This window comes from Nannospalax galili, unplaced genomic scaffold (genome assembly GCF_000622305.1).
Source record: "Nannospalax galili isolate Female #2095 unplaced genomic scaffold, S.galili_v1.0 scaffold1615, whole genome shotgun sequence".
Taxonomy (NCBI): Eukaryota; Metazoa; Chordata; class Mammalia; order Rodentia; family Spalacidae; genus Nannospalax; species Nannospalax galili.
In genome coordinates this window covers 166005-187792 of record NW_008335851.1, presented here as the reverse complement: position 1 = coordinate 187792, position 21788 = coordinate 166005, and positions in this window count along the sequence as shown.

Genomic DNA, 21788 nt, shown 5'->3' with positions numbered 1-21788 from the left:
AGTCCTATAGAGAATACTCGAAGCAACACAACAGATGGAAGAAAGGAATGAGTATACCCAAAAGGCTACAGAAAACAAAGAAAAGTTTAATAATGGAAACACAAAATAGGGCCACAAATACAAAGAAATTAAAATAACAGTATCCAATAAACATCTTTCAATAATAACACTAAATGTCAATGGTTTCAACTCCCCTGCCAAAAGACACAAGCTAGTGGAATGGATCAACTCATCTCACCTTCAAGGATAGACACTATCTTAGGGTGAAAGGATGACAAAAAAATATTCCAAGCAAATGGCCCTAAGAAGCAAGCAGGTGTCACAATTCTAATATCTGACAAAAATCGACTTCAAATTAAAACATGTCAGAAGAAATAAAAAGAGTTACTTTATTCTAATCAAAGGAACAATTGACCAAGCAGATATCACAATCATGAACATATATGCACCAAACTATGGAGCACCTAATTTCATAAAAACAGTACTCTAGGACTATAAAACAAAGATTAACCCCAACTCAGTAATTGTAGGTGACTTTAATACACCACTATCTTTAATAAAAAGGTCAACTGGACAAAATGAACAGAGACATCTGAATTAAATGACATCTTACATCAAATGGACTTAACAGACATCTACAGGATATTCCACCCAATCACAAAAGAATACACTTTCTACTCAGCAGTCCATGCAAGTTTTTCTAAAATTGACCACATTCTGGAACACAAAACAAATTTCAACAAATACAAAAAAAAAAAGAAAAATAATTCCATGCCTTCTATCAGACCACAGTGTAATAAAGCTTATACTCAACAGCAAAAGAAGCTCTAGTAACTACATGAACTCATGGATATTAAACAACACACTCCTGAATGATGAATGGGTCAAAGAAGAAATTAAGAAAGAAATAAAATATTCCTGGAACAAAATGAAAATCAGAATACAACCCAACAAAACCTCTGGGATACCTTAAAAACAGTCCTAAGAGGGAAGTTTATAGCTCTTAGTGCCTACATTTAAAAATCAGAAAGAGCACATGTAAATGACTTGACAGTACAACTGAAGATTCTTGAAAGGCAAGAACTCCAAACCCCAAAATGAGAAGAAATAGCAAAAATCAGAGCAAACGTTAATGAAATAGAAACAAAGAAAACAATACAAAAAATCAATAAATCTAAGAGCTGGTTCTTTGAAAGGTTAAACAAGATAGATGGACCCTTAGTCCAGTTAACCAAAAGAAAGAAAGAGCAAATCCAAATCAATGAAGTCAGAGACAAAAGGGGAAACATCACAACAGACACCAAAAAATTTTCAGAACATTGTAAGGGAATATCTTAAAACTCTATATTCCAGCCAGGCATGATGGCGCATACCTTTGATCCCAGAACTTGGAAGGCAGAGGCAGGCAGATCTCTATGAGTTGAAGGGCAGCCTGATTCTACATAGCAAATTACAGGCCAGCTGGGGCTACAGAGAGACTCTGTCTCAAAAAGACCAAAAAAAAAAAAAAAAAACTATACTCCATCAAATTTGAAAATCTAAAAGAAATGGATGAATTTCTAAAATCATGGGCACCACCAAAGTTAAACCAAGAAGAGGTCAACAGCCTAAACAGACCCATAACAAATAAGGAAATTGAAACAGTAATACAAAACTCCCAGACTAAAAAAAAGTCCAGGCCCAGATGGATTCACAGCAGAATTCTACGAAACATTCAAAGAAGATCTACAACCAATTCTGCTTAAATTATTCAAAAAGTTAGAAACAGACAGAGAACTGCCAAACTCCTTCTATGAAGCTGGTGTCACTCTAATACCAAAACCAGAGATAGAAAGACCCCCCAATGTCATAGATTGGTAGAATCAATATTGTGAAAATGACTATCTTACTAAAAGCAATTTATAGATTCAATGTAATGCCAATCAAAATACCCATGACATTCTTCACAGAGCTAGAAAGAATCATCCTAAAATTCATATGAATCACAAAAGACCCCAATAGCCAAAACAATCTTGGGCAAAAAAACAAAAAAACAAACAAAAAAAAAACCACTGGAGGGATTGCCATACTAGATCTCAGATTATATTACAAAGCTATAGTCATAAAAACCACATGATGCTGGTACAAAAATAGGCATGAAGATCAATGGAACACAATAGAAGACCCAAAGATGAGTACATGCAATTTCAGCCGCCTGATATTTGACAAAGGTGCTAAGAATACACAATGGAGGAAAGACAGCATCTTCAGCAAATGGTGCTGGCAAAACTGGATCTCCACCTGCAGAAGAATGAAATTGGACCCTTGTCTTTCACCCTGCACAAAAATCAACTCCAAATGGATCAATATAAAACCTGAAACTCAGAAACTGCTAGAAGAAAACATCTGCAGTACCCTCCAAGATATAGGTATAAGAAAGGACTTTCTAAATTGCACACCAGCTGCTCAGGCATTAAGGTCAGCAATCAATAAGTGGGACCTCATTAAAATACAAAATTTCTGTATAGCAAAAGAAACAACCAAGGAAAGGAAGAGGAAACCAACCGAGTGGGAGAAAATCTTTATCAACTACACATCTGATTAATATCCTCTGAATATACAAAGAACTCAAAAATCAAAGAAATAAGAAAATATGCTACCCAGTAAAAAGATGGGCAATAGACCTGAACAGAGAGTTCTCAAATGAAGAAACAAAAATGGCTAAGAAGCACCTTAAAAAGTGCTCAACATTCTTAGTAATTAGAGAAATGCAGATAAAACCACTTTAAGATTTCATCTTATCCCAGTCAGACTGGCTAAGATCAACAGAAGGAAAGACTCCTAATGCTGGAGAGGATGTGGAGACAGAGGAATACTCATTCACTGCTGGTGGAAATGCAAACTCATGCAACCACTGTGGAAAGCAGTGTGGAGAATTCTCAAAAACTAAAATTGAAGCTACCATATGATCCTTGGCATATACCCAAAGGACTTATCATACTGTAGAGATACCTGTACATCCATGCTTTTTGTTGCTCTCTTCTCAGTAGCTAAGAAATGAAAACAACCTAAATGTCCCTCAACTGATGAATGGATAATGAAAATGTGGTACATCTACACAATGGAGTTCTACTCAGTGGTAAGAAAAGATAAAATTATAGAATTTGCAGGTAAATGGATGGAACTAAAGAGTATTATATAAAGTGAAGTAACACAAACATAGAAAAGCAAGCAACATATGTTCTCCCTCATTTGTGGATTATAGCACCAGTCCCTTATATGTGAGTATTTAAATTCTGATGTAACACCAGGAGTCAGGAAAATGGAAAGGATACATGGAGGTAAAGGAAAAGAAAGAAACTTGGAGGGGGATAGTAGGGAACAGATGTTATGGGGGGTGGGGAAAATGACAGTGTTAAGCAGGGAGGGGAGGGGGGAGGGATATGAAAGGGGCCACACTGTATGGGGGGTGTCAAGAGATGGAAGATGGTGGGAGGTGGGTGTTACTGGGAGAAGGGTGGGGATAATGGGGGCGCTGGGACTGGAAAGGGAGGAGGAGGACAGAATGGGAAGGAGAGTGGAGATAGGTGAGTCTTGAGGGGGCTGGGAAACCCAGAGGGGGTGTGGTGCCATCAGGACCCCATGGGAGGTGCACATGTAGTGTCTGAACATTGGTGTGTGTGTATACATGGGAGCTGCTTGGCAGGGGGTACAGTGCCAGACAGAGGAGACCCCCCTTTGGGTGGTTGGTGGGAGTGGTCCTGGAGACTCCCAGGGTAGCACAGGCTATTGCCAAATCTCTTGTCTATCTCCCAGGACGAGTAGATGGGACCCGACTGCTGAAGACAGGACGTACTTTGGATACAGGACTTGAAGCAATGGAACAGAAATTGACCTGGAAGCCTTCTAACTGAAATTTGGCTATCATAATGCTAGATGATAATATGCAAACTGCCAAGGGGGAAAACAATCAATGGTTATTTCATCTTACACTTGCAGAGCACAGGCCATCTTTAAGGGAAGTTAGGCAGGAACTTAAGGCACGAACCTGGAGGCAGGAACTAAGCAGAGACCACAGAAGAACACTCCTTATTGGCTTGCTCCCTCTGGCCTGTGCAAACCCTGCTTTCTTATACAACCTAGGACTACCCTGCCCATAGAGGTGGCACCCCGTGCAATGGGCTTGGTCCTTCCACAACAATTAGCAGTTAAGAAAATGCCTCACATCACATCATAATCCAGCACACCACCTAACCCTATTCATTCCCCAACCCCCACCTCTGAATACCATAGTGAGAGTCAGTACAATCACCTCTGCCCCATAATGCTTCACATGGGGATTAAACTCTAGCCATATCCAAATCATAGGAGTCATACCCCAGCTTTCCTCAGTACCTTGAGTACCCATGCCATGAACACCTACCATGCAAGTTTTTCACCAGGTTGTGGGTAGTTGAATGTCCCTCCAAGACTGACTGCTATGTAAGAGTGTTTGCTGAGTAAATGCATGAAGGAAGAGATGAGGGACAAAGCATCAGTTCTACTTTAAAGGGATGGGCCTTCAGTGTGAAAACTTCAGGGCTATCGAACAAGGAAAGGCAGGAATACTCTAAGACACCTACCTTAATTTCACCCAGCTTTTAATACTTAAAAAAAAAATCAACCCAGGTGGGGGACTAGAGAGATTAGTCAGTGGTTAAGAGCATGTACTGCTCTTCCGGATGACTTGAGTTTGTTTCTTAGCACCCACGTAGGACAGCTCACAAATACCTATAACTCACACTCCAGGATATCTGATGTCTCTAGCTTCCGTGGGCATCTGCACTCATGTGCACATACTCTCACACAGACACACACATATGCATAATTAATGTTTTATTTATTTATTTTTAATTTTACATGTATGAATGTATTGCTAGCAAGATGGCACAGCAGGTTAAGGCACTTGCTGTAAATCTTGAAAACCTGTGTTTAATCCCCAGAACCTACATGGTTGAAGGAAAGAACTGACTCCCACAACTTGCTCATTGACCTCCATATGCATACCATGACACACATGTGCCCATACACACATAAATAAATAAATGTAATAATTTTTTAAAATCAATGCAAGGGCTAGATAGATGGCTCAGTAGTTAAGAGAACTGGCTGCTCTTGCAGAGGACCCAGGTTCGAATCTCAGCACCCACATGACAGCTAACAACCACCTATAACTCCAGTTCCATGGGATCTGACACCTTCTTCTGTCCTCTTCAGGCACTACATGACATGGGTGCACTTACATACACACAGGCATAACACTCATACACATTAAATAAATAAATATCTACTGCATAGGTCTGGGCTTGCCCCAAACTTAGCATCCCTCTTTCTTAGCCTCCCAAGTACTGGAATTACAGGAGTACCCCATCCCCTCCTGGGCTGAGTTGATATTTGTTTATTTATCTATAATTTATTTATTTATTTAATGTGTATAAGTGTTATGCCTAGCATGCATGAGGCCCTGGGTTCTATCTCCAAATACACACACACACACACTCACACACACACACACACACACACACAAATTTTCATAGTTATTTAAGCCTAATTCATCCTCAAAGATAGTAAAAATGTAGCAATATTTTAAAGGTGTTTAGCAAATGTATCCTGAAAATTCAGCCACATTTTGGCACTCATTCTCCGTGTTAGGGTCTCAGTTTCTCCATTACATAATATGAGGTTGTCCCAGTTTTTTTCAAACTGAAGACACTGATTCTTTCACTGTAGGTTATGAAATGAAGCTAGCAGGAAGTAAGCTGTATTCCCAGTGTTGGGGTTTGAAAAGGAGATAGTAGATCCCAGGTGCTTGATAGCCAGTCAGTCTAACCAAAAGTTCAGTGAGAAACCTTGTCTCTAAAAATAAGGTAGGGAGTGATAGAAGAAGACACCTGATGTCCACTTCTGCCTTCCACCCAGAGGTAGAGGTACACACCTATGCATACATTCACACATACCCAACAGAGAGAGAGAGAGAGAGAGAGAGAGAGAGAGAGAGAGAGACTGAGACTAAGATGTGTTTGTGTATGGCCCAGTTCCCTCAGCAGATCTGCCTGCTGACCAGATGGCCCAGGCCACATCTGCTTGGAAGACCTAGTCCTGCCAGCCAGCTTCCCAGCTGCTAAACAGTGCTCCAGGGAATATGCAGGATCACAAGTAATTCAGCCCCAAAGATTGGATGACTCCTGTATCTATCCAGAGGACTCCAAGTCAACATGTCACAGAGATACTTCACATCAATATTTATTGCAGCACTGTAACTAAATTATAGAGCCAACCTAGGTATCCAACAGTAGAGGAATAGGTAAGGAAAATGTGGTTATATATACACACAATGGACTTTTTCTCAGCCATAAAGGACAGAGTTATGTCATTTGCAAGACAATGGATACAACTGATGGTAATCTTGGTAAATGAATTAAGCCAGTCTCAGGAAGACAAATATTATATATTTTCTCTCATTTGTGGCTTCTAGATTTTACATAGATACATACAATTGTGTTTGTGTATATGGCATGAAAGTAGAAGAAAAACTATCTAGAGGGACAGAGGGAACTTAGTGGGTGGGGAGAATGATGGGAAAGGGACACTAGGGGTTATGGGGGGAATATTTTCAACATACAATATATACTTTATGAATACTAAAACATAATAAATATTCTAAAAATTGACAGGTCTACTAGTGTCTGGAGGTTGTGCTAAGAATCCCTAGGCTTCATCAAGGGCCAGAAGGACTTGCAGTAGCTGACTGGAGATGGGAGAGCACATTTGTTTCTGAGACCTTTTTGTAGACTTGAAATGTTTTAAAGTTTAAATGGTTAGGCAATGTATGTGTAACTAAATTTCAAAAAGCAACAAAGTGCATAGAAAACTTATTCCTTTTCCCAGGTCACAGGCTTACCAGAATTCTGTGTGAATCAAACACACACACACACACACAAAAAAAAAAACAAAACAAGTGCTGAAGCTGGAGAGACAACTCAGCAGTTAAGAGCACTGACTGCTCTTGCAGAGGACTCTGGTTCAATTCCCAGTACCCATATGGAAGCTAACAACCATCCTTAACTCCAGTTCTAGGGGAATTGAATGCTCTCTTCTGACCTCCCTCAGGCATTGCATGACATAGGTGCATTTACACACATGCAGGCAGTATACTCATACACATAAAATAAAAATAATAAAAAAATACAAGTGCTTATTCTTCCTGCAAGTCTGGGTTCCATCTCCTGGTCAAAGGAGTAAAGGTAAGTCCTGGATACTGAAGCCAGGTAGCCCCAGCAACAGCCAGCAGTGAGGAGGCCTGAGTTAATAGAATGCTTGTCTAGCTTGCATGAAGCCCTGGGTTCCAGCAATGAATAAAAATCAGACATGGTGGTAAATGCAGATAACACCAGGACTGAGAAGGTGGAGACAGGAGGATCTCAAGTTTAAGGTCATCCTTGACTTATATAGGCAGTTCCTGACCAGCCTAGGCTACCTGAGACCCAATCTGAGTAAGGGAAGAAGGAGGGAAGTTAACAGGAGAGAAGGGCCAGGTGTGGTGGCATATGCCTTTATCCCAACAGAGGCAAGTGGATCTCTGTGAGTTCAAGGCCAGCCTGGTCTACATAGTGAGATCCAGGTCAGCTGGGGCCACAGGTAGAGCCGATCTCAAAAAGATCCCCCCCCTCCAAAAAAAAAAAAAGAGATGAGGAGAGAAGGAAAGGAGGGCAGGAGGGAAGTTGGAAGAGAAGAGGAGGGGAAGGGGAAAGAGAGAGGAAAGGTAGGGAGGAAGTCATAGAGCTGTAGAGTTTCATGATGATTAAAAAAGAAAAAGAAATTGAACTAAAGAGGATCTTGTGGAATTTAGTTGCAATGCAAAACTTATTTTACCCACGGCCGAGGTTTAAAAGAAAAGTTTGGAGAACACTGCTGGAAGCATACTGTGGACTTTATAAACAAAGTCGCACTCAACCTTTGTTAGTCACAAAGGTCATCTGCAGGAGTTGAAGATGAGGCGACACCGCATGTTCCTACAATAAATGTGCAAGTCTAACTTCCGAGAAAGTGTCTGGGGCGCCTAGTTGGTTAATGAGTAACCCTCCTCCTGTGTCCCTCCTTCCTCGTCCGTCCTCGGTGTCCCCCAGGAGCCAGGCAAGGTCAGGGAGTGCTGACTCACAGCTGACTCAGCGCATGGACCCCAGCTGTGGGTCGCAGCCTCCTGGAGCCTGGGCCCCAGGAATGCAAGTGTGGGGCACAGGCAGTAGGGGGACAGCCGGTGATTGGCAGCACTCAGTGACTGCTGAGGTCCCAGGCCCTATGGACCTAAAGAGGGGTGGGGAGTTGGGGCTCAAACCGTACCTGGAACCAAAGGAAGGACTGAACGCTACTGGGTGGGACAGACACTGCTAGAAGAAGCTGAGATCCCAAAACCCCAGACACCCCACTGAGCAGTCCAGGCTGGGTCCTCCAGGAAGCCCTCCTGGTGCTCCTCATGCTGAGAGAGTCCACGTGGGACCCTTGGGAGACCGCCAGAGCACCTTGGACTCTGCTTAGTTTGGCTCTAGCCCCTTCTCCAGGGGAGCCCCGGTGATGCCAATAGCAAGGTCTTCGCTCGGCTCTGGAAATTCCCATTCATGCCCCAAACTACACACACACACACACACACAAACACACACCATTAAAAATTATATATGAGCAGAAGAGGGTGACCATGCCTGTAATCCCAGCACTGGGGAGGCTGAGGCAGGAGGACTGGAAGTTTGAGGTCAGTGTGAACTATATAATGAGACCTTAGTTTTGTACTTCTTTCCTTTGATACAGCAATTTATTTTTAACTCATTCGTGGGTACTTAAACATTTCATTAAGATATGCACCTGAGTCTGGGTTTGGCTCACGCAATTAGTCCTGGCACTGGGGAAGCTGAATGTGGGAGGTTCATTTGGGTTTAGGATCAGCCAGGGCAACATGGGGTTGGGGGGAGAAGGGGTGGAAGGCAGGAAGAGGTGGGGAAGGAAGAGGAGAGAGGGAAGTTATTAAAATAATTAAAAGAAGAGACTAAACTGATAGCTGTGATGGTTAATACTGATTGTCAACTTGACAGTATCTATAGTCACCTAAAAACAAGCAAGCCCCTATGCCTGTCTCTATGGGAGTTTCTAGATTTGCTTCACTGAAGTTGGAAGACGCGCTTTCAATGTGGGGTGATACCATTCCCTGGGCTGAGGCCTGGACCAAATAAAAAGGAGAAAGCAAGCACCAGTATTCATCTCTCTCTGCTTTCTGACTGTGGTCAAAATATAACCAGCTACCTCACGTGCCTGCTGCCATAACTTCCCCATGATGGGCTGTACCCTTGAACTGTAAGTCAGAATAAACCCTTCCATAAGTTGCTTTTGTCAGGTATTTTGTCACAGCAATGAGAAGAATAACTAAAACACTGATATTACCAATATCAGTAAAAATAACAGCATTCTGTCCTAAGACACAGTAGGATATTTTGTTTCCTTGTCTGTGGCCTTTGGGAAATTCTTCTTTAACAACATAGCCATGATGATTAGGGGATTTTTGTTTTTTTAATCGATTTTTTTGCAAATTTCACAAAAATTTTTATCATATTTAGACTCCTTCCCTATTTAGACCCTCACCTCTGAGAGAGGGAGAAAGGAGAGAGGAGAGAGGAGAGAGGAAAGAGAGAGAAAGAGAGAGAGAGAGAGAGAGAGAGAGAGAGAGAGAGAATATAAGAGAGAGAGAGAGAGAGAGAGAGAGAGAGAGAGAGAAAATCTATCAAAGTCAAACATGTGTCCCCAAATGCCCTTTGGTATGAGTCTATCCACCAGAGTTTGGTCAACCTACCTGGTATCACACTTTTAAAGAAAACTGACTCTCCCCTTCCCAATGGCCACCCGTTGCCAGTAGTTCTCCAGCTAGTGCTGCAGCCTCCTATCCATCTACCCACTTCCATGCTGAGATTCTGTCTGACTTGAGCTTGCATGGATCTGTGCATACTGTCACCATCTCTGTGAGTTCATATGTGTAACTGCCCAGCTGTCTGGAAAACTGTTTCCTTGTGGTCATTGATCACCTCTGCTCTTACAATATTTCTGCCCCCTTTTCTTCAATGATCCTTGAGCCTTAGGTGATAAGCACTCTGCAGTTTCTTATTCTCTGCACATTGGTCAGTTGTGGGTTTCTGTGTTAATCATCATCTGCTGAATAAGGAAGCTTCTCTGGTGAAAGTTGAGAGATGCATTAATCAGACATGCTGGGGGAGCTCTCAGGTCTCTATTGTTATGAGGTACTTTACCCGAGAAGACCACTCAAAGTTTTGCTGAATGAAAGTCTTTGCTGGCTAGCAACCACACAAGAGTGTCAGAACCCAAGTCTGTAGCCCCAAAATATCTCTAGGGTAAGCTTTTATATAGAGAAACCATAACCAGGGGTGAAAAGTTTAAGTTCCCAAGCTTACAGGAGCAAAGCCCCCTTAACTATTTCTATTCTATTAAGCAACAATTACTGCAAAATTACTATTGCAGAAGCAAGCCAGGCATAACCTACAGAAGCCATAAATTTGCAGTTAGCAGGTGCACTCTGGAACACACTGACCTGTTCCTAAGACAACTGGGGTCCTGCTGACATGTGTTCCCATACCCTGGGCCAACTGTCTGATAATTTCAGAGACTGGAGTCAGCCTAAACTTTAACGTGGTATAGCTATGGTCAAAAAGGTGCCATATGATGATTAGTTTTAATAGTCAACTTGACACAATCTAGAATCATCTGGCCAGGGAGTCTCAATAAGGGATTGTCTAGATTAAGTTGGTCTGTTGGCATGTCTATGGGGGATTACCTTGATTGCATAAATTGATATGGGAAGACACAGTCTAAAAGTGAGTGGCACCATTCCATGGATCCTGGACTGTAAAGAGGAGAGCCAAATGCAAGCATTTCTGCATTAATTCCTTGCTCTGACCGTGGATGTTCTGTAACCAGCTGCTTCAAGTTCCTGCCTCTTTGTCTGCCCCACAATGACGGACTGTAACCTGGAATTGTATGCCAAATAAACCCCTTCTTCCTCAAGCTGCTTTTGTCAGGGCATTTTATCACAGCAACAGGAAACAAAACTAATATAGACACTATCAAACCGAATGTAGTGAAATGCAAAGTTCTTTGGCATGCAGCCCTGCTCCTCAGGAGCCCACAAGATAGTGATTCCTATCAGCCCAATGTGTTGGTGCTCTCCCCTGAGGAGAGCCTTCAGACATGGTACTACCCAGGATGGGCACTGCTTAGGGGGCTACTTACTAGCAACAGTGGCTTTAGGTTTATGGAGCTAGTTTCCAAGCCTTTCAAACATTCTGTTTAGTTTGTATCCTAGGCAGGTGAGCCAGTCATGGCTGTCCTTCACATCTGTGAATTCATTAGGTGGATATCCATATCTGAGATGCAAGCCTTTTTAAACATTTCAGAGTATACCCAGTGTCATCATAGATCAATACCCCTTACTCCATATGTTTGTTTTTCAGAAAATAGATTTAAAGCATTAATTTCAACTTGTGAAGTTGAAGTTGAAGTACAAAGCTACATTTTATTAAAGAAGAAGGTGTTTTTAAATTGGTTCTTTGTGTTCTGTTGACATTCCGAAATAATTTTATGGGTCTTTTGCCTCTGCCTTCACATACTATTGAGCTCCATAAGTAGAGTCAGTCTGTCCTTCCTCAGGATCCTTTGGGCTCTTCCAAGAGCATCTGGCAGTTTTGGAAGAATAACTTAACATCTTTAAACTTGCCTGCCTGAATCTGTTTTCTGTTGCTATTGCAAAATATCTGAAACTGGGTAATTTACAAACAATAGAAGTTAATCTGTGCATTAGTTACTGTCTTGTGATAAAATATCTGACAAAAGCAACTTAATTTTTTTTAAAGGCTTATTTTGGCTCAGTTTTGACGGTGCAGTCCACCATAGCAGGGAAGGCATGGTGGCAGGAACTTGAGGAAGCCAGTCACATTGCATCCACACTCAGAAAAAAAAAGAGATGAATGCTGTTGCCCATCTCACTTTCTCCTTTGTATTTGGCCCAGAACCCCAGCCCAGAGAATGCTGTTGTCTACATTCAGGATGGATGCTGTTATCTCAGTTAACTCACTCTGAAAACTCCCTCACAGACCCATCAAGAGGATGGTCTCCTAGATAATTTTACATCCTGTCAAGTTAAAAGCTGGTATTAGCCATCACAATCAGGCTCAAGGCTCTGGAGGCTGGGAAGTTCCTGAGCATGGTGCTGACATTTGGTGAGGGACTCAGGCTGCACTGCAACATGACCAGACAGAGCTAGAAAGGGCTCACTTTTATTACTCAACAATATATTCATCCATTAGTCTATTCATGGAGGCAGAGATTTCATGACCCAGTCACTTCTCAGAGATCCCACCTCAAATACAATTAATATAGAACTTTGGAGATTGTGTCTAACACACAACCTCTAGCCACAGCCACCTGCAGACTCCATTCACAGTCTCATTATGTTCCTAAGTTAGAGAAGGCCATTCTGATTGTTTAGCTCTTGAAGATGGGATTTGGAGGCTAGGTGTGTAGCTAATAGGTGAGTGAGTGTAGGTCCTCCTGGGTATGATACCTGTCAGAGGGGAATGTGTGTGTGTGTGTGTGTGTGTGTGTGTGTGTGTGTGTGTGAGAGAGAGAGAGAGAGAGAGAGAGAGAGAGAGAGAGGTTGTGAGGGTATAAAGAAAGACCATTCCCTTCCTTTTCTGAAATGTCAAAAACCCCATTAAGTACCTTTACACATTCGAGGCAACTGAGAAACAAGAAACAACCCAAAGCTTTCATTTCTGAAAGCCTCAGTGTCAGTAGGAGTCAAAGTGCTCATCCCCAACCCTGTCAACAGAGCTGTGCTTAAGGCAGGCCAGACAGGACGTGGTTCTTAGCTAAGGAGTTCATAGACAGAAGGGAATTTGCCAATTTTACATTTATACTGTCTGCCAAATATGCAGGCAGATGGGTGGTCTCTTGTTAGTGACTGGACAATATATTATCTACATTATTTTGTTTTTCCTGCAGTTTCATTGATAGAAACTTATTTATTGATAGAAATTTATTTATTTATTTATTTTTATGTGTATGAGTGTTTTGCCTGTATGTATATAAGTGCACCCATGTTGTGCAATGACAGCAGAGGCCAGAAGAGTGCATCAGATCCCCTGGAACTGGAGTTATGGATGATTGTTAGCCACCATGTAAGTGCTGGGAATTGAGCTCAGGTCCTCTATAAGAACAGTCAGTGTTTTTAACCATTGAGCCATCTCTCTAGCCCCAATAGAATTTTTTAAAGGGCAATTTGATTTATCCAAGTAAAGGACTTAAGAAGTAGGAGACATTTTCTTATTGCCATGACTCTTGCAAGGATCCATCAGAATCAGGTCTGCACTGTAAAAGTCTAGTGCAGTTATTGTGTTTCTCCTTTTTTCACCCACAGGATATTTCAGTTATAGTTTTTTTTGTTGTTGTTATTGTTGTTTGTTGGGGGGTTGTGAGACAAGATCTTTCTATACATTGGGTCTGGGGACATAGCTCAGTGGGTAAAGAGCTTTCTATGCAAGCATGAGAACATGGTTTTGATATCCAGCATCCACATTAAACAATGGGCATAGCAGTCAACTCCTATAATCCCAGTGCTTGGGAGGTAAAGACAGGAGGATACTGGAGCTCGCTGGCCGGCTAGTCTAGCTGATTAGATGAGCTTCAGATTTAGCAAGAGACCCTGGCTCAAAAATAAGGTGGAGAATGAGTGAAGAAGACACTCATTGTGCCTCTACAGGCACACACGGGCACAAATGTCCCCCCCACACACACACATGCCCACACATGAATACCCACTGTGTTAATATTGCACTAGCACTGTCTTAATACACAACAGACAGTTAATCCACAGGGAAACTGAATTTCATGGTCAAGATTACAAATCATGTAAGTTGCATCACTATCAGTGATGCAGTGAAGGGTGACCCACTGCTGTGAACTGCAAACTGTAGTTGCTTGTCATTAGCAATAAAGACCAAGGAAGGTGCTAGCATCTGTTACCAATGCCAGTGTTGCTTTCAAACCTTCCTTTTAGGGTTGCCTTAAGGGTTTTGTGCTTTCACCCAACCATCAATATTCATTGCTGAAAACCAGGAATTTCTCATCCCAAAAGTTTACACAATTTTAGTGCCAAATGAAGACAGTTTCAGATAAACCAGGAAAGCTGGGATGGTTAGTTTCTCTAGCACAATAGTTTCTGTTTGGTTGTTTTTGTTTGATGTTTTTTTGACACAAAATACTTAACTCATGTTGACTTTGAACTCACAATTCTCCTCAGTCTGCTAAACACTGGGATTACACTCTGCTTTATAATTTTGAATCAAAAGTTATATTTCTATGTACTAGCAACATGTAATTGTACATTCAAATGTTTAAAATGCTATTTATTAAAAAATATGAATAAGGATAAACTACCCAACTGGTGAGAGACACAAACAACGACTTGCAGGGATCATTTCTGGTTCTCTTCTTCCACCATGTGGTTCCTGGGGATTGAACTCAGTTTCCCAGTCTTGGCAGTAAGTGTCCTTTGAACCCCCAGAGCTATTTTGGTAGCCCACAAAAATTAATCTTAATAACTGCCTCACACTATTTAAAAAATAATAAATTCTGGGACTGGAGAGATGGCTTAGCAGTTAAGAGCACTGGCTGCTCTTGCATAGGACCTGGATTCCATCCCCAGCACCCACATGGCAGCTGACAACCATCTGTAACTCCAATTCCAGGGGATCTGATGCCACCTTCTGACCTCCATGGGCATTGCACGACACAAGTGCACCTACCTACATGCAGGCATTACATTCATACACATAAAATAAAAATAACAAATAATAAATTCAAAATGGATCTAAATATAAGAACATCTTGAAAAAAGGCATAAAAAGAAAATCTCTGTGACCCTGGATTAGGGAAAGACTTATTTGATAGGACATAAAACATGCATTGTATGCTGTTTTGCTGTTTGTTTGTTGTTTTTTTTTTTTGCTGTCATTTAAAAAATATTTTATTTACATATCTACTAATTAACATGAAGCAAATTTTTATGCTTCTTCCTCAAATATAACTCATTTTTAATGTATTGAACATCCCAAATAATCTTATTCATCTTTATATCCACATCCCAAATGTCACCCTCCCATAACCCCCCCCCCACTGGAGTACCTGATGAATTTATAACCATGCTCAGGTGCCAAGAATCTCAGAAAGTAACCGACTGTGACTAGTAATAATCAGATATATAGAGATGCATGTGCAAACATCTAAGTTTGCATGTGCAAACATCTAAATGTTAGTTGCATTAAAAATGAGTTTATCTGTATGAAACAATATATTTTAAAATGAAATGAGGATTTTTTTAAAGGCTAAACCTCATTCAATTTTATGTCTTATAGGGTTTATACTGAGTACAATAATGTACAGCTGTATTAATTCAACAATGTGAACCTAAAAATTACAGCCAATTTTGAAAGAGATGCATCTTTGCTCTGGAAACTGTTATTTACTATGTCAATGCTGTTGTAATGAAATGCTTCTACTAATTATGTAGCTATTAAATACATTTTTTAAAAAATGAATAAAATATTTTTAAAAAAGAAAAAAATTATTTACTATTTTTATTTTATGTGCATGAGTGTATTGCCTACATGTTTGTAAGTACACCCATGTGATGCAATGCCCGTGGAGGTCAAAAGAGGGTGTTGAATCCCCTGGAACTGGAATTATGGATGATTGTTTGCCATCATGTGGGTACTGGGAACTGAACCTGGTACTGTGCAAGAATAGTCAGTACTCTTAACTGCTAAGCCATGTCTCCAGCCCTTTGTTGGTTTTTTTGTTTGTTTGTTTGTTTGTTTGTTTTTGTCTTTTTGAGACAGGGTCTCCCTGTAGTCCCAGCTGACCTGAACTCACTATGTAGACCAGGCTGACCTTGAACTCACAAAGATCCTCCTGCCTTTGCCTCCCAGGTGCTGGGACTAAAGGTGTGTGCCACCACACCCAGCCCCTTTGTGTTTTTTTGAGACAGGATCTCACTATGTAGCCCTAGCTGCCTCTGCTTTCTGAGTCCTAGGATTAAAGGTGTGGGCCATCCAACAGCCCATGGAAAACAGATGATGCATAGTCCCAAAATTTCAGTGCCTTGCCACAATGGGAGGAAGATCACCCACACCTACCACCCCGTCCAAGGCTCGGGGACTCTTTTGGAAGAGCTTGGCGGAAAGAATGTAAGAGCTAGAGGAAGGGGTAGAGTGTTTACTGGAAGTGTCCTCCAACCACTATGCAGGCAAGCTATAGTCACACCTCCATCCCACACTCATCAAGGAGTTGAGGGAGGAGTCAGTTACCCCTTCCATACAATCAGTCCACCATAGCAGCATGTGGGGTGAGGGGCAAAGGATACATATATATTCTGAGAACACCAAGAGGCACGTCTCTCACCATTTTGTGGGGCTGTTGGGAGGTTACAGGATCTGTATTTGAGTGCGGACTTTATGGCATAGCCATAAATGTGGGGTGCCCATTCTTCTGTAATAAATAGACCCCTACCCTATGGTCTGTTAAAAAAAAAATAATAAATAAATTAAAAAGTTTTAAAAAGGTGTGAGCCATTGTTTGTTTTTTGACAGTGCTAGGCATGCTAGGCAAGTTCTCTACCACTAAATTACATGTCCAGTTCCCCAAAACATGAATTCTAAAAGAAAATGTAGATAACTGGACTTAATCATAATTTAAACATTTGACCATTAATAGCCACGATTAAGTAACAAAACACAAAGCATATACTAGGAGAAAATTTTTGTAAAATACTTATCTGACAAACTACTTCTAAGTAGACTATGTAAGAAATGATAAACGAATCAAACAACACAGTGGATAAAAACAGGTCAACCATTTAAACAACCACTTAACAAAGATAGCTGAATGGTTCCACACTGTTGGTGGCAAAATAAATAAAATTAAAACTATAACGAGAGCTATTACATATCTATTAGAATGGTTACAAACAAAAGATAAAGACTGGAGAGATGACTCCTGGGGACCTGAGTTCAATCCCCAGAACCCACTTTAAAAAGCTGAATGTCAACGGGGCATGGCGGCACATGCCTTTAATCCCAGCACTTGGGAGGCAGAGGCAGGCAGATCTTTATGAGTTCAAGGCCAGCCTGGTCTACATAGTGAGTTCCAGGACAGCTGGGGCTACAAGGAGACCCTGTCTCAAAAAGACCAAAAAAAGAAAAAAAAAATGCTGAGTGTCATGGCATGTACCTATTATCCCAGACCTGGGGAGGTGGAGATAAGGCAGATTCCTGGGACTTGCTAGCCAGTCTCCCTACACAGCTTGGTGAGTTCCAGATTGGTCAGAGACCCTGACTCAAAAAAAGAAAAAAGGTGGGGGTCAGAGAGATGACTCAGTGGTTAAGATCACTGACTGCTCTTGCAGAGGACTTGGGTTCGGTTTCCAGCATCCACATGGCAGCTCACAACCATCTGTAACTCCAGTTCCAGAGGATCAAATGCCCTCTTCTGGTCTCTGCAAGCATTTCATGCACACAGTACACTTACATACATGTAGGCAAACTATTCAGACACATAAAATATAAATAAATTAATTTTTTTTGTCTTTTTGAGACAGGGTCTCCCTGTAGCCCCAGCTGGCCTGGAGCTCACTTTGTAGACCAGGGTGATCTTGAATGCACAGAGATTCGCCTGCCTCTGCCTCCCGACTGCTGGAATTACAGGCATGTGCTACCATGCCCGGCTCAATAAATAAATATTTTTAAAAATAGGTTAACAATGCCTGAGGACCTCTGGCCGCCACACACATGCATAAATGCACACACATGCGCACACATAATAATAATAATAATAATAATAATAATAATAATGATAATGATAAAAATAAAACAAATGATAACACCTAGTGCTGGTAAGGGTACAAGACAACTAGAACAGCCATGCATGGCTAGTAAGCATGCATATTTTTGTATAGCCACTCTGGAAAACAATTTGACCTTTCAAAAAATGTCATGAAAGTAAACATGAAATCACCACATGACTCACTATATCAGTTCTGAGATATTTACCTCAGAGAAATGAAAATGCATGCCCACACAAAAACCTGTACACAAATGCTCTAGCATCTGTATTTCATAGGAGCCAAGAACTAGTGAATGGGTAACAAACCATCCCTGTGCTGGAACTAATAAGAAGAAAGAACTGGGGGCTGGAGAAATGGCTCACCAGTTAAGAGCACTGACTGCTCTTGCAGAGGTCCCAGGTTCGATTCCCAGTACCCACATGGCAGCTATGAACCATCCTTAACTCCAGTTCCAGGGGAATCTGAAGCCCTCTTCTGACCTCCGCGGCATTGCATGACATGGGTGCACTCACATACATGCAGGCAATACACTCATACACATAAAATTAAATAAAAAAGAAAAAGAAAAAGAAAGAACTGAAGTACGCATCTTCACAGATGGAGCAAAAGCTTTATGCTGAGTGAAGGAAGTCAGTCCAAAGCAGCATCTTCTGAGAAGTCTGCTTGTATGCCATTGTTGAAGAGGCAGCTACAGGGGTAGAAATTATATAAGCAGCATCCAGGGGCAGGGGTAGGACACAAAGCCCTTCTGAGACTGACAGAAACATCCTATATCCTGAGTGTAGACTTTGTTAAAGTGTTACTTTTGTCAAAAAAAATTGAACAGTACATTTAAAAGGGTAAATTTTAGGGCTGGAGAGATGACTCAGCAGTTAAGAATACACACTGTTCTTATAGAAGCCCTGAACTGGGTTTCCAACACTCATGTTGGGCAGCTCACAGCCACCTGTACATCCAGCTCCAGCAGATCCAACGTCCTCTTCTGGCTTTTTCAGGCAACTGAAAAACTGTGCACATTTCCCCCACAGAGATATATATGCATACATATGGCTAAAAATAAAAATGAAATCTTAAAAGGGCAAATTTTATTGCATAAAAGCTATGCTTTGATAAACATGACTTTTAAAAAGCTGTTATGCCACCAGCATCGCATTTCACCCATCTCTACTTCTTTTCTGTTTTATAGTCAGGGTCTCAGGGTCTCAGCCCAGTCTTCAAACCCACTAGATAACCAAGAATGAACTTTAACTTCCTTTATTTTTATTTGCCTTATGTGTATGAGTGTTTTTGCCTCTGTGTATGTATTATACCACATGGATCCCTGGCACTCGCGAAGCCTAGAAGATGGCATTGGATCCCCTGGAACTGGAGTCACAGACAGTTGTGAGCTGCCATGTGGGTACTGGGAACTGAACCAGATCCTCTGCAGGAGCAGCATGTGCTTTTAACTGCCAAGTTGTCTCTAGCCCCAGCCTTTAACTTCTGATCCTCCTGCATCCACTACCTGAGTGCTGGCATTACAGGCTTGCACTATCATACCTGGTTATGCAATTTGGGGGCTAGAACCCAGGTCTTTGTGTATGCTAGTACTCTGTTAACTGAGTCACACTCTCAGACTTCATCTGCATTTTGTTTGTTTATTTGCTTTTTGAGAGACAAGATGTAGCCCTGACTGGCTTGGAACTCATTATGTAGACCAGGCTAGTCTTGAACTCACAAAGAGCTAGCTGCCTCTCTGCTTTCTGAGTACTGGGATTAAAGGTGTGAGCTGGGATTAAAGATGTCAGCCTTCTCTCCACTTCTCAACTCGATTAAGACAGATCTAACAGTCCTGTTGGCCCTCCACACCCAGCCTACCCTGCTCAGCAAAGGTAGACTTCTAGTGTTTACCAGCAGAGTTGGGACTGATGGAACTTACCCCAGCCTGGCATGATGGTGCATGTCTGCCATCCCAGCATTCAGAGGTTGAGGCAAGGGAATTGTCATGTGTTTGAGGTCAGCCTGGGCTATATGGTGAGACCCTGTCTCAAAAAGGGGTGGCTCTCTTCTTTCTCATTCATACAATACAATAAATATGTGGCCTGTGTTCTCCACCCTAAAAAAAAAGGAGGTGGGGAAGACAGGCCTTTAATCCCAGTACTTGGGAGGCAGAGGCAGGTAGATCTCTGTGAAATTAGGCCAACTTGGTCTACATAGCAAGTCCCAGGCCAGCTGGGGCTACAGGGAGACAGTCTCAAAAAACTAAACCAAAACAACAAAAACCCCACATGCCCTTTATATGGGTGAAGTTAGCAGTAACTGAATGCTTGGAGGTGGCAGCTGCTAAGGTGGGACACAGGACAGCTGTCCTTGACCCTGCCCTTTTCCTGGACTGCCCTGTCTCTGACCTTCACAGGCACTTAAGACAGTTGGCACTTGACAGCCATTATCACCTGCTTTTCTTTGGTGGGGGAAGGGGGCTTGAAAAAGGGTCTCACTATATAGCTCAGACTGGCCTGGAACTTGCTATGTAGACCAGGCTGGCCTTGAACTCACAGAGATCAGCCTGCTTCTGCTTCAGAGTGCTGGGAATACAGGCATGTGCTACCAGGCCCAGCCTGTTTTTGTTTTTGCTTTTGTTTTACAAAAAGTAACTATCAATGTTTATGACATTTTCTTGTATATCTCTGTACTGTGATCATATTTGCCCCCATTTCCCTTCCTTCCCCACCCCCTTCCTCCTCATAGCCCCCATTCTACTTTCATGTCATACATATGTATATATAAAGATATATATATGCGACAAGCATGTCATTCACATATTGTATTTGTGTGTTGTATATGTGCATATATAAGATTGTTCATATTTGAGAAAGCATGCATTATTTGTCTTCTGATTTAGCTCATTTTGCTTAACATGATGAGCTCCATTTACAACCATTATGCAAGTGACATAATTTCCTTCCTCTTTATAACTGTAAGACAGAGAGTATGTATATCACATTTCTTCATGCACACATCTGTTGATGGTCACCTGGCTGGTTCTAGCGTTGGCTGCTGTGAGCCAGGCTGTAAAAAAAAACACCCAGATATTCAGATTTTTCCGTTTGTGTTGACTTAGCTTCCTTTAGACCTATATCCAGAAGACTCGCTCACCTAGGAGCTCCACAGAACTTTCTTCTCTCTAAGATATTTGGGAAGCCAAGAGGAGAGAATTGTTGATTAGTCATTTAAATCCCAAGCCCTGTCCACTTTCCATGAAGCAATAAAAAATTTTAGGGGCCAGAGAGATGGCTCAACAGTTAAGAGCACTGGCTACTCTTGCAAAGGACCTGGGTTTTGTTCCCAGCACCCACATGGAGGCTAACAACTATCCTTAATTCCCCTTCCAGGGGATCTGACCCCCTTTTTGGACCTCCATGGGCATTGCATGAATGGGTGCACTTACATACACACAGGAAAAACACTCATACACATCTAATAAAAATAAAAATTAAAAAGGGGGCTGGAGAGATGGCTCAGCAGTTAAGAACAGTGGCTGCTCTTGCAGAAGACCATCATTCAGTTCCCAGAAACTACATGGTAGCTAACAACCATCCATAACTCCAGTTCCAAGGGATCCAATGCCCTGTTCTGATCTCCATGGGAATTGCATGACACAGGTACACTTAAAATGCAGGCAAAACACACATACACATAAAAAAATAATTTAATTTAGGGGCTAATTAGATGGCTTGAGCCAGCAATGGCACTTGCTACCAAACCAGATGGCCTGAGTTGGATCCCTGGAAACCACATGGTGCAAAGAGAGAATTCTCAGAGTTGTTCTCTGACCTAAATA